Source organism: Parasteatoda tepidariorum, chromosome 3, assembly GCF_982258835.1.
Source record: "Parasteatoda tepidariorum strain Cologne lab strain chromosome 3, Ptep-v5.0, whole genome shotgun sequence".
NCBI lineage: Eukaryota > Metazoa > Arthropoda > Arachnida > Araneae > Theridiidae > Parasteatoda > Parasteatoda tepidariorum.
This window is the reverse complement of record NC_141757.1, coordinates 27,310,383-27,324,121: the sequence shown is the minus strand read 5'-3', so window position 1 is coordinate 27,324,121 and position 13,739 is coordinate 27,310,383. Positions and strand designations below refer to the sequence as shown.

Below are 13,739 nucleotides of genomic sequence, written 5' to 3'. Positions count from 1 at the left end.
ATAAAATTAATCTGGCAAATAAAGGATTAATAAGCATCAATAATAATGAAAAGATTAAAATTGTCAATTTATTTTTCTTGAAAACATAAAAATGCGTTAGCTTTTCACTTTTACTTAAATAGAAAATTGAAATTGATAGCCCGCTGAAACTTATCTTCATTTCTCTAACCTAACTTATCAAAATCTCATGGTTCGATGCAGAAAGAAACTGAACGGGTATCGCGATGTTTCACATCGAATATAAAAAAAAATAATAAGAAATTGTAGAACACGTTATTACTTTACCGATGTTCCTACTTGAATGAACATAAGCTTGAAAAGGAATGCGTGAACTATTTATGATTATGGAAACGTTACAGAAAATTGCCCACAAATTACGAAATCTTATCTACACTGAAATTTCGATCTTAGTAAGTACTTTTTATCCATTTACCCACTTACTGGATGGGCAAAATAAACTGAAATACAGTGAAACCTGTGTAAGTTGAATATTTGCGGTGAATTTATGGAACATCACTTTAATGGTCAACTTACAGAGAGGAATAAGTCATGTTTTTCTGTCCATTATTTTTAATCATGTTATCCACGTTGTTCGAATCGGGTCGTTCGGAAAGTTCGTTGATTCGTAGAGCACCCAAAGATCCGCCAAAAATATTCAGTGGTAGCAAAATTTATGCTATGAAATATATTTATTTTTTTTATTTTCTCACCAGAAAGATTTGGAAGTTTGACACATGCTTGATGAATATTAGCTAAATTGAAGTGGTTGCGAACACAAACTTTCCGCTCAACCTTATATATTTCTTGCCAATCAAAATGAAAATTAATTTATCTTTAACTTGGTTTTTAATTTTACATTCTACAGTTTTTAACTCATTTTTGTATCCTATTTTTTTCCTTTTAATTACCAGAATGAATTGCAATAAGTTAACACGTTCACGCCGGGAAAAGAGAAAATACTGGAAGGGGAAAAGAGAAAATACTGGTAGAAGAACTATTTCAATATTAGATAATATTCGGGAGGAGTTAATCTATTCTCAACAATAACAATTCACTGTAGGGAAATTAATCACGGCGGCGAAGAAGCAATTCAATATAAAAATTGCATCCGTTAAAAACTATTGGTAGTTACGGATTTTTATTATTCCCGGAAAAAAAATAAAAAATGAAATTTATTGTTACCAGTTTTTACTCCAGTGCGCTGCCAAGATGAGAAAATCTAGTGTGACCCACCGGTGGGTCACCCCGGCGTGAGCGTGTTAATCATTGAATGCAGGATTGCAGTGCTCTTGAAGAACTTTTTTAAGTGGCAGTCAAATTGAGAAAAAGTAGATTTTCACGCTAGCTTTGAAAAAAATTAGATACGCTACCACTTTTTCCAGGTCGTGGTGATCCTGGTATAGATAAAGCCTTATTTAAATAGTTGGTTACTACTTTAATTTCCTAAGATCATTTTTCAAGCTTCTCACTTGTACACGTTTTCTTTTTTAATTATAATATGACTGCAACATGGCTGCTAACTTTCTACGCTTTTCGTAAAAATTTATTCTAGTGGTACCTAAGTTTATGTGTTACTGTATTATTTTTTACTCATTTGAATTTATTTTCCACACCACTGCATATAAATGATTTTAAAGTTCATATGCAATGCCACTCATGGTGAGACTTTTAAAACGTTGGCACAACTACCAAAAATTTTAAATTTTAAAAGTCTACCACTCTATTAAATATTTTGCAAAAGACGCAGTAGTAGGCAGACTTGGATAAGTATAAATAGATAAGATTAGCCATTACCGGGAAAATTTCAAAGAGTTGTGACAAATTTTAATGTTTTAATTTCACTTTAATTTTAGGATTTAAGTTTATAATTTTTTATATCTTGATTTATAAACCAACAAATGCTCCTTCTACCCATGCGATAATTAGGCATTATAATTCAGATTGTACAACGAAGTAACAAATTTTTTTTAAAGAATGAATATATTGTGCACAAAAAAATGATTACGTCATGATTTTATCAAGTAATTAAGAACACTTTTCTTCCATTTTTTGCAACATTATTAATTGCCTTAAGATTTTTATCAAAAATGTTCTGCCTCACAAGAAAAATTACTTTCGCGGCAACGCCCTGCTGTTTACTAAAGAAAGAACCATGTTTGGTTAGGAACATGTTTGAACAAGTTGAGGTTAGTAGATATGCAAATGTCGGTATGATAGTTGTAAGCATCAAATACTTAATCGGTTTGACTCCAACTAATTACATTTATTAAATTAAATGTTATAAATATTACTTAACATATATTCTTCAATATATATATATATATATATACATAATTGTGTGAGCTGATAAAAAGATTATATCTTTTATTTTTTTGTTTTTTTAAAAAAAAAATTTTTGTCTTTTTTTTCGGTTTTTTATTATTTTTATTTATATTATTATTTTTCTTTTTTTTCCCTTTTTTCTTTGTTCTGTAATTTTTCCTTTGGTCTCTCTACATTTTGAGCTTATTATATGAGTTCTATTTACTTGCAGCTTATGCGCAATAAATAAAACTTATTGTTTTTCTTGTTTTTCTTCGTGTTTTTTTGTTTTTATTTATTATGCTATATATATATATATATATATATATATATATATATATATATATATATATATATATATATATATATATATATATATATATATATATATATATATATATGTATATATATATATAAACATATTTGTTTATTAAAAATCAGGTTATTTTAATTGGTTAGATAAGAGTTATGGGAAGTACTAATGAAATATTTTTAAAATGTATGTCCTTTTCATTGTTTATTTATTACATTGTTATTTGAAAAATTATGTATTTCTTAAATCTGTTGGAGTCACAAAGTCCTCGAAGTTCCTATAACAAATAAATACCTCTTGGGGTACTGTATCGCCGGAGATTGATCGTGCTCTGGTTCAGGTCAAAATTACGGGGGGGGGGGACGGGATGTGACGTATGTATCATGATTAATCTCAGGGATATTTTCTAGACCGTCGGAATTAGTCCATTGTGCAGCTCTAGTGTGATGTAATTAAATGTACCAGTACTCCTAATCTTCTTTTTAAAAAATGTGCTTTTTTTATATTGGCATTTTAATTTAAGTAATATCGTTAAGATAATCAAAGTATTAAGTAAATAATCTATTATTTATAGGATGTAATTACAGGTTTCTATAATGTTGAAAAAAATCTTTAAAAAAAAGCCCTAAACTCTCGGAACCCGTTTACCTCTTCCACGGATCCCAAGGGTTCCATGGAACACTATTTGGGAAACCGCTGCTCTAGAAGACGAAGAAACCTTGCAACCGTTATTTCAAAGGAAACCCTGGATTATAATTCAAGCGGCGCCTCCCAACGAACTTTCACTCCACGGTTCGATAACTCTTCTCATTAAATGAAAAAAACTGAATGAAAATAGTATTCTTTAAGAACGATCCTGCAAAATAATTAGATGCCAAAGGAAGAAGACCCATATGTTAGCACTATTCTGTTCTATACCTTAAAGAAAACGATCTTCACCGCTACTTTCACTTTAGAATCTTTACTGTACTTAAAGAACAAAGAATTTGGTGTTTCTTGTTCAGAAGAAAAAGTGTAACACAACTCGTTAAGAACATGGCAACAACAGGTCTAATTGTTGCTGCCAAGGGTCAATTCTTGACGTTTAAAGAGGTTTTTTTGGTTACGAAATTGGCAGTTGGAATTTTGATAGTTGAGATAGGGTGATTGAAATTGCTTTGTGTGATAAGTGTTTGATTAAAACTCTCTTTTATCATAAGCGGAGGTTAGGCAACGTTTGCAGTTTAATGAATGTTTTATTCATTAATTAAAGTGTTTTGGTGAAATACATAAATGAGTGAGTTAATTGTGGCGCATGTCATTAAATACTATGTTTCTTGTATGGAATAAAGATTACAAGAGTAGGGTGGTGATGTAATATCAACATAGCAAAGATTATATCAACAGATATGCCAAAATTTGTTTGATATTTACGCTTAAGAGAATTTGAATGGATGCATTTATTATTTTTCTTTCTCTCTTGTGAAAAGCTTTTTGGCACATTTTGGGCCGTACGAACTAAAAAGTAAAAACATTTAATAATTTATGTTATTTTTCTTATAAAATTTTCGTTTGAAAAGAATGAATATCGATGTTTGCTAATCCTTGTACAAAAAAAAAAAAAAAAAAAAAGGAAGGAAAAAAAAGAAAGAAAGAAATAGTGCACGGAGTTGCCAACCTCCTTAATAACACTAGGGAACGAATTTTTGATGCATTTGTACAAACACTTGAATCTTACCTAATTCGGGAGGGGGTTTTTCTGGTAGCTCAGGGAATAGAACGTTCTCCTTCAAATGAGGGAAACCGGGTTCGAATCCCAGCGAGGGCTGGTAGATGCGAATTCTGCACCCGGCTCGCACTCACCACAGTGCTAGCGTAAAATATCTTCCGTGGTAGATGGATCACGGGTAAGAATCCTCTTGCCGTCAGCCTATGTAAGGTTTTCGTATTTTTTTCCGTCATGTAACGCGAATGCGGGTTAGTTCCATCAAGAAGTCCTCCAAGAAAGCAAATTTCTCCCAATACTTCATCCAGGAGTTCCCTTGTCTTCTGGATTGGGTTCAAAATTACACGGCTAAGGAGCTGATCATTGGTAGTCGTAAACCCAAAATTGGGTCCGCTCTTCAACGACGATTATAAAATAAAATAATGCGGGTCAAACCGGAAATTAGTTTTTTTCCAGAAACTACAATTTTTTTCTCCCAAAATGGCATTTCTAGTTCATTTTTTGTTTCAATGTACAAGTTTATAAAAAAAATCGTATAGGGTTTATATACGTACACATATACACTTATCTGCTCTTCTGAAAATTACACTTTAGACAGAAAACATATGACCTTAACGTAACTCATTATAAACTGAAATGTATTATCTCGTGTTTCTTACCACCCCCTACGAAGCAGAGAAGTGGGGACACTTAGCAACAAATGAAATCAACGCTTTCGTAACAAATGAAACCAATGTGTAAAAAATGACAGTATATTTGTAATATAACTTAGAGAATGCGGCTTATCCTATTTAATTATAATATGATTTCTGACGTTTCCCATCTTTCACCATTTCAGGTCTTTATTTTGATTCTAAATTTGATCATTTATTATTATGATCGATAACAAATAAAAAAATAAAATGAAATACTATATTTGCAAAGATATCTTGCGTCCTCTGGTTTTCAGATTGTAATAAAATTATCTGGCTACCACACATCCCGATTTACAATATTTCAGGATATTATTTACGGAACTTATCACCTTTAAAATTTAATAAATCAATACATCTTGCAACTATTGAAATGGTTATGTTTTTTTAAATGAAAAAAAAGTGGTGGATAAATTTCAAGGGAAAGATGCAATTTTTTTTAGTGAATACTCGGTTTAATTTTTATAATTTACTAACATGATTGTATAATATTGAAGTTATAGCTAAAAGGAAACTCAATCGACGGCATTGATTCGAAAACTTCTTAGTAATTTTGAATCTTTTTTCAAATTTGTGATTTATCAAATCTCACAACAAAACTCAAATCTCGCAACAGGTTTCATAAGACTCATGCTTTTTTAAGTATATTCTGGTTTTTGAGAATCATAAATCAAATATCACATAAATTGTGTTTGAAATAAAGTATGTCTAAGCAGTTATTTTTAGAAAAGACAAAATAATTGTAATTTGAAAATGAAATTTGTGAAATTTCATTCATATATGCTCATACGAATTGTCCCCTGGCCTTTCAATAAATTTTGAAGACATCTTTCAATTCTCATCACAAGATAGCGTGATCAAGTTAGCATTTAAGATAGATGTTTGAATTATTTACATATCATGATGGCCTTAGCAAATGATATCAAATTTACTAAACCAGGAATGAAATGTTAAAACAAAACATTCGCCACGATAAAAAAAACTTTTCCTCAAAGCGAAACAAGTTGTTATCTCTGCTGGACATATATGTCTGTTTATTTTTCCGCTTCTGTGATTTGGAGTTAAACAGTACATGTTTTAGCTTTTAAAAAGTAGAAGGGACAATTTGTTTCGCTTAGAAAGGAAATATTTTTACAACCAGCACTTTATAATATTTTCGATAATTAGCTGTCTCTGAAATTATAATTAATTACCTCGTGATCATGCTTTCTCGATTCCATTGTAATAAATTTTTATTCATTTGTTTCTATTTATTCATTTGCACAAATATTCTCTTAAAAGGACATCTCCTTTAAAAAAAATAATAATAATTGCTCAAGCGGTTGATTATTGGCCTTTATTTTCTAAGAACAAAAAAAATCAGCTTACCATATTATATTAATAATAAAGTTAAGTCTAATTCGATCTGAAGTCAGAGCATGGTGCATTTTCAGAGATAAGTGGTAGTTAAGAGAAGAAAATGTCGACTTTTTTAAGTAAGCACACGTTATTGATATTCACTATATTTGTGGTCAAAAGTAAATGGTAAAAGTGTCGAAGTTTTTATAGTTTGAGTTAGGAATACTTTAAATACTACCTAATATACACCTAAATACTACCCAATATACTAATGTTACACTGTTTCAAATACTACCTAATATACACCTACCTAATACTACCTAAGTAATACAGGTTAGTCGAAATATCATGAGAGGAATTCCATGTCTTGTTTCTGCGTCTGCTTCAGTTTATGGTGTAATTATAGAAATGTTTTCAACAACAAAACAGCACCTGAAATTATAAAATTTTTATTTAAAAGAAGGTATTGGAAAAATTATTTCAAAAAATCATAATCATAAAAAAATCATAATCAATCAAATGTTTATCAGATATTTTCTTAATTTGTGTTTAACTATAATTTTTTATTAATATTTATGTAGCTTAAAAAAATAATAAAAAAACTTTGGAAATTTAGAAAATTCATATCGTAATTCTTTTCAAATGAGTTACAAACAAGAAAGATTGAATAAAACCGAGTCTTGATTATTTTATTTGTAGCAGAACCGTTACATACTTTTCTGTTACAAATCAATCATACGGTTCTGGATTTATCATGTTATTACAGTTTTAAATAAGAATAACATTCATTCATTACTTGGTTACCAAAGCTTACTTATTTACTTTAAAAAATATTTGGAAGAAATTTTTAATTCGATTTTGCAGTTTGTTATTCTGCAATGTTTAGTTTTCAAAGTTTTTTGACTTGAAATCATTTGATTCGGACAAAATGTTATGAACAATATTGTTCTTACTTAAAGGACACCGCTTTTCTTTTAGCTACGAGTTGTTTGAAAAACTTCACGAATCATAACTATGAGCATAGACATTGAAATGGTGTCATTTTTATCTATACAGAACTTGCATCAACCAAAATTAATGAAGTAAGTTAAAACTTTTTCATTTTTAATAACACTGATGAATTTTATTCTTTTATAACCGTCTTTGAACAGCCGACCCGGTTTCGGGTATACGACTACCAATGATCAATTACAGGAAGATATTTGCCTTCGAGGAGGACTTTTTGATGGAACTAATCCGCATTTGCGTTACATATTTTATTTTATAACAGTCGCTAAACAGCCGACCCAATTTTATGGGTTTACGACTACTAATGTTCAACTCCGTAGCCTTGTAATTTTGAACCCAATCCAGAAGACAAGGGAACTCCTGAATCGAGTATTGGGGGAAATTTCACTTCATGGAGGACTTTTTGACGGAGCTAATCCGCATTTGAGTTACATAGAGAGGAAGACCACGAGAACCTTACACGGTCAGCCTGACGGCAAGGGGACTCTAACCCATGATCCGTCTACCACTGTGGTCAGTGCAAGCCAGATGCGGAATTCGTATAGACTGGGATTCGATCCCGGTTTGCCTCACCTCATTGGAAGGCGAACGCTCTATCTCCTAAGTCATCGCGGCTCTTGCGTTACATATAGAGGAAAACCACGAAAACCTCCCACGATTAGCTGTTCGAAAGGGGACTCTAACCAATGATCCGTCAACCACAGAGGATATTTTATGCCAGCACTGCGTGTGCCGGGTGCGGAATTCGAATCGACCAACCATCGTTAGGATTTGAACCCGGTTCACTGCATTGGAAGGCGAGAGCTCTATCTCCTGAGCCACCACGGCTCCCACTGATTAATTTGTAATTCAAAAAATATATTTTTAATTGATATCACAAGCTATAAACATTGTGAGTAAGTACCCCCATTCAGATATATGTGCCAAAGCCCTAATTTAGGCTGGCACGTAGTAAATATTTTATTTAGGTATGTATAAGCAAAGTAACTTCTAGATTCCTCTACTCATTTAAGACAATACATAAGTATTATTGTCACATCTCCTGATGCTAATTTTAAAGCAGTAAAAATTCGTGAGAAATTTTTTTTGTATTTGTTCATCACTATGTAAAACTAATTTGAATAAATACATAAAATCTGTAACTATCTTTGTAAAATGTCAAGTGCTTGCACCGATCAAATAGTAGGAATTTTGTAAAATCAATTCTTTTATTGCTGCTTCAACAACAAAAAAAATATCACTTAGTTTAAAATACCAGCATATAAATACAAAGATGACAAAGTGCTCCACTTGGTAAAAAAAAAATATATATATTTGTTTAAATTGTAACGAAATTTAAGTTATTTTTAGTTTAGTATTTTCCATGTTAAGTAATCCCCCTCCCCCTACTACATATCAAAAATTCAAAGCATAATATGAATATATGAATTATATGAATTGCAACTGATATGAATTATATGAATTGCAACTGATATGAATTATATGAATCGAACCTCATATGAATTGCAACTTTACTACAATTATCTTGTGGTGACTCTAATTATCCTTATTCTCCAAGTTTCACTATTTAACTAGCTGGCAATTTTTTAAAACTTTTGCAGAAAGCGGGCCAGTTGGCATAACTGATAATATATATAAACACCTGATCGTTATACTTAAGGGAACTTATACTGCTCCTTCGCTATCTCGCTATTAAATATTTAAGAAAAATGTTCCAAGATAAAAATGGAACATCAAACATTTATGCGTGTGTCATATTGTTATTTACTGAAAAAGAGAAAAATACAAATACCGGAATTTAAAATCGAAGTAGGACAAAGGAAGTGCCCCGGAGACTATGACAACCGCTGCTCGAGATTTGAAAAACGGCATAAATATCGGAATGAAAACTTATTATTTAAGTAAAATCGCTTCGAGGTGATAGCTTACTTTAAGAGAATAAAACTAGCAACCGCAAATGCTTAAGATAATATATCTTGACGCACGTAGCATAGTATAAATTAAAACTTGCAAGCTTTGGGCATTCAGAATGAGTTTATGCGGTGATAATGTTTCTTTTTATAGAGCAGAATTATATAAATATTATAGCCACGTAGACTGTTACTTCCCATTCTATTATTGTCGCTATTTTTTTTCTTCAAATAACATATTTTTTCATAATTATATTTTCAAATATGATTTCGATCATTGATTTTTTTTATCTATAACTTTAAATCATTATTTATCCTTATATAGATATACAGATGACAAAACTGTTCATGCTTGAAACTTTTAAAAATGATGACATATTTACGTATGCATGCAAATTTCAGATCTTCAAAAATGAAGAGAGGAAGTTACTTTCTATTTTTTTTAAAATTTTTTACCAGAAATATTATAGGATTGGTATAATTATTTTAAGACGCTTTCCTTTAAAAAAAATTTAATAACATTGAAAAGGAAAGAGAAACTATAACTTTCTATACTCATTTTGTTAGATGCAAATTTTGAATGGGTAAAAAGGACCCCCTCTTCTTAAGGCTTTAAGCATGATGTTTCAAATTGAGCCAACAGTTTTACCATGTAAAATATTTCCAAACATCTCCAATCGCCCAATTTGTTGCTAAAAGAAATATTGTTTAATACCAAATAATGTAAAGATATAATCTCGTTATCATCTCTCACTTGATTACATCCGCAAAAAAAGCGCTTTCTAATATTGTATTCATATAATCAAAGCAATATATATATATATATATGACTTCTCATGTTCTGTTCTGTATATTCTCGCTTTTTATTTTCTATTTTTACTTGATTGTTTAAATTTTCATTTTTTTACATATTATGCTTTTCCTATATGAATACAATATTATAAAGCAAACTTTTTTGCGGATATAATCGTGTGAGCTGATGACGAAGTTATATTGTTTCATTATTTTGTTTTCGGCTTTTAAATTATTTTTTTAATAATAGTTTTTTTTTAATTATAATTTTTAATTATTTTTCTTCCTCTTTCTTCATGAAGCTTTATTATATTTCTTCCCATGTTTTTTCTATAATCACACATTGGTTTGCTTAGTTACCAGAAAAATATAAAAATATACTTTTCTTTATTTTTTAAGTTAAATTTTACTTCAATTTTCTAAAATTATTTTTGGAACTAGAAAATATTGGCAGAAATGCTCTACAGAATGCCTTAAATTACATATGCAAAAGTCACTATGTCCAGCAACTCTTTCATTTTTTTCAATTTTTATATGTATTTATATATATGCATTTTTTTTGCTTTCGCCTGAAGCTGCTTTTGATTTTAATTATGTAGGGAGTCAATCGCCACAATGTTTTAACTTTTTCCATTTTTCCCATTAAGTCCTTTTTGTTTTCTCGCCTAAGCCAGACTCTGGGGGGGGGGAATCGTTCGTCGAATTAACGAGAGATATACATGTAGTAAGTCGATTTCAGTTTCATTTATTTGATTTCAACCACCTGTGTTTGCTTGGGTATGAAGAGAGGATTAATTTTTCCAAAACCGCACACTGAAACTACATATACTCAAAACATATACCTTCAGATTAATTAAACATCTGAAAGTTTCCATGCTACGTCCTTTTTTTTAATCTTTATATCAGGGAATTAAGCTCCCTCTTTGCTGACGCTCACCAACCCCCATGATTGTTTTGAAATAGTAATTGCTTTTTCTTGGTATAAAACAGTTGAAATCATTTAACTAAAAATATAAGAACTAAAAATATATGTACTAAAAATATATGCATTAAAAATATAAGAACTAAAAATATATATACTAAAAATATATATACTAAAAAGAACGCATTGTCCCGCCTTACCACGTCCAATTATTTATCTCCCTTATGATACTATCAAGATCTATAAGTGAACATAAATCATTTTCCAAAGTAATCATTTTTTGAAATAACATTTAAAAGTAAAAATATATTGTTATGAAAAATTTGGAAAGTTCACAACCGTAATTTCATATTTACGCTTACCAAACGGGAGGATTTTTTAAATACAATTTTTGCACATTGTGCATGAAGCTAATCATCAAGTTCTAAATCATTTAACGAATCCCTTTAACTTCAATTTATAATAATATATTAACGTAATTTACGCAAAAAATAATAATTATAAAACGGTCAATAAGATCAAACACCGATTTAAATCATTTTATCTGTAAGTGTAGCGTGTAAAATGACGTTATAAAAATAATAATTAAGGCTATCAAGCAATATTCGCGATTGCAACGCTCGAGTACGCCCTCTAGCGGGAGCCTGTAAATATCAGACATTAATTTATCACGTTTTCATTTAGTTCCATCAAAGTCATTGGCCATGACGGACGTCATTTTCTTAGCAGCAATAGAAATCAAAATTTTCCTAAGGAAAAGCTGAAGAACTTGAAAAAACTAACCAGAACATGCCAAACATTGAAACCACGCCAAGCATTTGAAGAACAATTTCTCCATAATTTTTACCTTTCTATTACCAACAACATTTCATGATCACTTGCTGTTACAGAAGTGTATATTACGGTAAAATAATTTTTTCTGTTTTCAATTCATTACAAATTAAAATGAAGTCAACACTGCTTTCGTCATTCCAATAAATAAATGTGAATTCAGAACGCCAAGTACTGCAATAGTTACAGAATATTATTCTTTGTTATAGAACAGTATATATTTCTGTATCTATATAATTCGGAAAACAACAATAAAGAATCAACCAAATTACTTGAAATTCGCGATCGCAACATACTATAGGGGGCGTTGTTGTATGAGACGCATACCTGCGATTTCTATATGAACCGTCATTCAGTTACTCTGGAGACGTCTTTAATGTAGCGTGTAGCATTGTAACGTTCCTTCTTTAATGTGGCTTATTAAATTTAAAAAAGAAAAATGTTTGATATCCTTTCTTATACAACCGAAAACAAGATGGTATCTCTTTTTTTTAAAGAAGAAACACATCTGAAAAATATTTGTAAATAAACAGAAAAAAATATGTATCTTCTTATTAGAGTTAAAACCTAATGCCTGAGAAAGTTTTACTAAATTTAATGATATAACCTGAAAGGCCTATTTAAACTTTACATTCCATAGTTTTAAGAATCATATTACTTCAAACATTAAAATAAGCAAAAAGTATACATAAGCTTCATAATTTTATGTAATTTAATTTTGTAAATAAAGTTTTTTGACAAGTAATTTTATCAAAAAATTTTAAGTTTTAATAAAAATCAATTATTTCGAAACTGAAAAACGTAAAGTAAAGAATAGATATAGATGATGAGTCGGCCTGTCTAATTCAGGGGCAATGACAAATAATAATGACAAAAATACTCTTAGTTTTAAACTTTAAATTTAGAAAATATTTAAAATCAAAATTTAGTACTTTAACTGTAACACATATATAAAGAAGCACACCCGTGTCCCAATTGCTATATAAACCATTTAATCACATTGAGCAATAGCCTGTTAAAATGAATAATTTGCGATATTTCTCACTTTGACCAAAAGAATTTTTTATTATTAATATTGATCTGTTAATATTAATAATAACTGTACTTTAACCGTAGCATATGTGTGATTTCAAATTGAAGTGAATTTTCGATTAGAATAAATGCTGTACATTGTTAAGTTTTCAACTATGTTTGAAATTGGAAAATGACATTAAATGCTCAATCTTATTCTTCTGCATTGCTACAGGCTATACGCGGTCCATTTTTATAACGATTGAACTATTATTGTATACACATAAAAATATTCGTCAATCGTTCCATTTCTTACAATAAATGACCTGATGAAAAGCGTGGCTTTATATTCCCGAAATATTTCCATTGCATTCGATTGTTTTTTAAAGTACGAAACTTTCTTAAATCATATTACTACATGAAAAATGCAAAATGACAGGCAATAATTTTCGAAACTAAATCTTCAAGAAACCAAAACAAAAATATTAAATATATGGAAATCAAAATTTAAGAACTTGTATTGGTTATCAAGTAACTTACATAGTTTTTTGTAGGCTACTTAATAAAATGATTACTGCTTAAAAAAATTTCCCTAATTACATTATTCAGTAAATTAAACATTCCTTAAATAGTTTATATGTAAACTTATAGCAACTTATTCCAAGAACTTTAGTCTTCGCACGATGTCATTTATGTCAATCATTTTGTGCTTAGGTCAACTTATAAAATACACAACAACAACAACAGCAAAAACTTTGTCGTAGCGTAACATTCATATTTTTGATTAATTAATTCTGTATAAAATTTCAAAAACGTGAAGAAAAAAATAATTCCCCCCTCCATTAAGATTATAAATTATATGCAGAGTTGTCATTTTTCCACGCTTTCTAGGAAATTTTTTTGCAGTAGTACTAAA

General features: G+C 29.9%; 1 protein-coding gene across 2 annotated transcripts in view; it reads right to left on the bottom strand.

Moving 5' to 3' along the window:
* Positions 1-13,739, bottom strand: part of LOC107445816 (uncharacterized) — a 102,578-nt gene that overhangs the window by 28,871 nt on the left and 59,968 nt on the right. For both annotated transcript variants that reach the window (XM_087158990.1, XM_087158989.1), the window contains exon 3: positions 6,660-6,781. The gene's annotated coding sequence lies outside the window, so the exon portion shown is untranslated. The remainder of the gene's footprint in view (positions 1-6,659; positions 6,782-13,739) is intronic.